The sequence below is a fragment of the Lygodium microphyllum genome, chromosome 2, assembly GCF_053477565.2.
Source record: "Lygodium microphyllum isolate KBCC chromosome 2, Lygodium_microphyllum_v1.1.10, whole genome shotgun sequence".
Classification (NCBI taxonomy): domain Eukaryota; kingdom Viridiplantae; phylum Streptophyta; class Polypodiopsida; order Schizaeales; family Lygodiaceae; genus Lygodium; species Lygodium microphyllum.
The window spans coordinates 17,085,878-17,091,142 of NC_141136.1; positions in this window are offsets into that span (position 1 = coordinate 17,085,878).

Here is a 5,265-nt window from a genome sequence, read left to right on the forward strand (position 1 = left end):
AATTTCTTTTTTAAATTTGAATTATCCAGCGCGTGTACTCTGCATTGTAGACGCGCTTATAAACACGCATTTTCTGCAATTTAGACGCACGGATAGACGCGTAAAAAAAACTGAAAAAAAAAAACCAAAGAGCATGTGCAACCACATGCTCTTTGGTTTTTTTTTTTGCCCCTCCCATACATCAGATTGTGCATTTGGGAAAAAGACAATAGATCTAAAAGCATGAGAATTGAAAATAAAAGTCCATGTATTCATTATAGATTAAAAGCATTTACATGGGAAGTTTAAGTGCTTGCAACCTAAAGCGTGGCCGCAAGCAGTAGGCTCAAAGATGGATCATACATATACAAGAAAACAAGGCCATAGAGGAGGTATGGTGCTCCTCTACGAATCTGAAGAAGAAACATCTTCGCTAGTACCACCATGGCTACTAGCGTCGCTATCCCTCTCCTCGCTATGCTCCACATCCGGGTTTGCCTACACACACAAAAGATCAAGGTTGCTTACGTAGACATGGTGGAGAAAAAGTTATAATTAGCTATACTTTTAATAGGAAAGTAAGAAAAACATACCTCCTCTGGCTGTCAAATCCTCATAGCCCGATTGTATTGGTCCTCAGTGATGAGACCCTCCTCATAGAAGTGAAGCCATGTGGCTGCGCAGTTATGGCCTCGATGGTAACCTACCTCTCTAGGAGTAGGTATCCTACCAACGATAGTAGTCTACAAAACAATTATGATATATACAAACAATTATGTGACACAATGTATTAGAACAAATTATATAAAGAATTGAAAGAAATAGAAATTTTAAAAAACTAAAAATCAAAATATACTTACAAACTCTGCCTCCCACGACTCTTTGTCGCCCGATCCGTAATGCGACGATCCCATGGTTTCCATTTGGATCCGTCGCGCCTCTGCATGCTAGCAACTCTTCACTTTCTCTACTGCTTTCTTCTTGGCTTTCTTTCACTCTATGCGGTGGCACATAGATGGTTGGCTATAGGCTCCACGCCCCTCCTCCTACCTCCGCAGTGAGTCCCTAGCGCGTGTCATGAGGTGGGATATTTTGTTGTGAAGCAAATCCCTCACTTTTGTGCGTCCCCAATCATCCAAGAATCGCTGACCCTCAGGATTTGGGTACCTCCTATGGACTGCCCTCAACACCTCTTGTTACAAGGCGCTTTTTTGATTTTTGAAGGTAATGAAATAATCTTTATACGTCGCATGCACGACGCTCCTTATGCACGCCATTACATCCCTTCCTTCATCATCATGGAAGATGCCACCAGTATCTATAACTCTATAGTACTGGCGTACAAGCTCCTCTACGTGATCTACTAGTGAAGGTAATCGCTCGTCACCTCCTAGGCAACCCCCACACAAGCCTCGTCCTCCCCCTCGACTCTCCCTCCTCCCTCTCTCTCGACTACCCTCTGCCTCGCTGGATGCGCGTGCTTCTGCAGATGCACGTGCGTCGGCTGACGCTTGTGCTTCAGTCGATGCACGTACAGGTGCTGCACGTAGAGTACCTGCATATGGAGTACCTGCAATTGGAGTTTGGAAAGTAGTGCAAGGCAAAGACATCATAGACGTTCCAGACATGACACTGAACACCTCGTCCGCTGTGGGAGAGCGGCCAAGGTGTCTGGTCATCTCTCCCATGAAGTCTTTCCTACTAGGAAAACCTCCAAAAAATGCATTGACCCCCCTGCCAAACGAGGCCAATGTATCATTCATGCCATCCAAATCCGGGTCATTGCTAAATGAACCAGGATACGACATCTGCAAAAAAAACACAGGAAAAAGACAAATTTGTTTGCATACAAAAAATCATATATTACCTACATTTTCAAAGAGCTTTCTTTAGACATTGAGCATAAAATTTAAGTGCTAATGCTTCTCATAAACAATAAAACTGATAAACACAAACATGGGAAGGGTTATATTCATCATTGCAAAAATATATTGTTATCAGAGATGGGAGATCTGGCGCGTGTATAAGCGCGTCTAAATTGCAGGTTAGATGCGCTCTCAGACGCGTTCTAGGTCAATGCTCTGCGCGCACGTGTATCATCGCGTGTAGACTGTAGAGCACACGTGCTCTAAGACGCGTCCTTAGACGCAATGAGAGGAAACATTGTTTCGCATCTATACCTGCGTCTACACTGAAATATAGATGCGCTAGCAGACGCGGTCAGTCGGCTGATTTTAGTCCGACAACCGCCATTGATGATTTACAAAATGCAATACATAATGGAATCAGAAATCCTAATACACAAATAGAGCAGAGAGAGAGAGAGAGAGAGAGAGAGAGAGAGAGAGAGAGAGAGAGAGAGAGAGAGAGAGAGAGAGAGAGAGAGAGAGAGAGTCACCTGGGATGTTTGGTGTGGCGGGTGGTGGCGCTTCTTCCTTCTCCTTCTTTTTCTCCTTGGTAAGTTACCCTCCCTTAATGCTTGCTTGCTTGCTTGTTGCTTCTTCTTGTTCTCCTCTCTCTTGTTCTCTCTTTCTTCCTCTCCTTGGCTTTCCTTTTTCCCTTCTTGTGTGTTTAAAATGAAAGAAGAGGTGAGTCATGAGGAGGTGAGGTATGAAGAGACTAGGTAAGGCATGAAGAGACTGCATGTCAGCTAAACTCAAGCTTCAGAACCGCAAAAAACGCAGAAAAGGAAAGGCGCAGTTTGAAAAGAAATGATTTAAGTATGGTTTGAATTTTGACGTGCGCGTCTATTTTGGCATGTATATGCGCGTCTATTATTCATGTAGACGCGAGAATAGACGCGAATATAGATGCGCAAATTGACGCCAATATAGACGCGTACGTAAACGCGGATATAGACGCGCATTTAGGCTTTATCATAATTTTTTGTTTTTGAGATAAGTTTTGATAGTAAATTCTTATCATAAGTTTTAATGTATTTATGATGATTTTTGTGTATTTAAAATTGAGATCTTAGAATAATTAATACGCTAGCTTTAAGTTTTTATGTAAATATATGAATGACAAATATTTTGATATTATCATGAATTAGGTTTAATCATGTCGTCGTCATCACCTAGTGCGGTGCATGTTGATGAGTCAATGAGCACATCCTCAAGTGAGGATGAAACATTACGTCTTCATAACCGAGATGCATGGCTACGACGAAAAATTAAATGCATGTGTGATCGTTGTCGAGGGTGTATTTTTCGAGTACGTCGAATTGCAATGTCACACCTCAGCTTGTATGGAGAATGGGATGGAGAAAAATCACCGGTATTCATTGCTTTTTTTTACCACTAAGATTGCTAGTCTATGTTACGGGAATTATATATCAACGTACATGAAACTCCCTTTTGTGGTTGAGCAGGATGCGGTGCCACATCCTCGGATGCTCCCTCCCGGGTGTTGAGAGGCTGCAAAATGTCGACATAAGGAGGCAGAGTCTTCAAGAAGAGTAGAGACTCACGACCATGATAGTAGCCCTCATGAAATGCCCCATCAAGTCGTAGAGGATGAGATTTTGGACAACATGGTATACCATCTATTTTCGTAACCGGTTCAGGAAGAAGGTCACTCTACGAAGCCAGATGATCCACTATATGTAGCATCATCTACTCCGTTGTATGAAGGTTGTACATACTCCATTCTTCGTGCGTCCCTCGAGATACTTAACTTGCAAACAATTTATGGATGGAGTAATGTCAGTTTGGATGCGTTATTGAAGTAGGTATCAATTCAGTTTGGCTTATGAATCATAATATTATTTGTTCTATTTTGAAATCAGACAGAAATATATGTTGGTGGTTTTTTAACTCACTTTTAAAAATATATGTAGATTATTATCACAAATGCTTCCAAAAGGAAACAAATTGCCAACTAAGAGAGAGCAATCAAGACATTACTTGACATCTTTGGGAGGTCTCGATTATATCAAGATCCATCCATGTGTCAATGATTGTGTCTTATTTCGTGAGATTCATGAGTTCACACGAGAGTGTCCTATTTGTGGCGAATCAAGATACGAAGTGGAGATGAAGTCAATGGATGTGCCTCGTAAGGTTTTGCGACATTTTTCGATTGTTCCACGAAAAAATGGAGGATCCCTGCAAACACACCGGCATGGCAACATATAGATAATTTGTGGCCCGTTTTCAAAGAAGAGCCAATAAATCTGAGATTTGGTTTAGATATGGATGGAATCAATCCATTTGGCATCAAAAGCACATCATACAGTGTATGGCCAATGATATTGGTGAACTATAATATTCATCCATCCATGGCAATTAAAAAGGGACATGTAATGTTGTCCCTTCTGATTCCTGGAAAGTACAAGGTAAAAAACATGGACATTTACTTAGAGCCTTTGATTGAAGAGTTAGAAATGTTATGGGAAGGTATTGAGGTGCAAGATACAAGTGCATCTGCATCCTCTAGAGATTTCACATTGAAGGCCATGTTGTTGTGGACCATGCATAACTTTCCAGGATACAGAGAGTGTTCAGGTACATGTATATAACTCTATATTTGAAATTCAAGACTTGAATCAATTGCATTTTATTAATTCACTTGTTTTTTCAGGTTTAACCACATCAGGATATCATGCATGTCCTATTTGCGGTCTCTCTTTAGTTTCCTCTAGGCCGGCACGTTTAAAGAATGTTATCTACGACAATCATCATCGATTTCTTGCTATTGACCATCCCAAATATGTTCTCCCTACTAATGGAATGACTTCACAATCTCTAGCCATTCGAGATTGGAAGGAGAGATGGATTAATGCCGACAGCCACCCTCCACTCGGCATGAGTCGGTAAGAAGTGTATTTCTCTCAATTGACTTTAAAGTATTTAGCATGATGAATTGTTTACATAATATATTATTTGTTTGTTAGGTTCTCTATATTTTTTCGTCTTCCGTACTGGACTGAACTCAAGATCAATCACCTGCTGGACCCCATGCACATATTCAAAAATGTTTTATCTACATTATGGGATCACTTGATAGGGGCTCGTGATTCGGTTAATGTAAGGGAGGATTTACGTAACATTGGTCGCATGAGACGAGTCTGGCCAGGCATTGGACCCAGAGGAAAGATTGAGCTACCACATGCACCTTGGATGTTGTCAAAGAACGAGGAAAAAATAGTGAAGGAACAAATATATAGCTTTCGAACACCCACAGGATGTATGAGATGTCTCAAGGGAGCCTTCATAAAGAAAAAGAAAAGAGGTGTGGAGCAACTATCTGGTTTGAAGTCCCATGATTGGCACAAAATGATTCAAG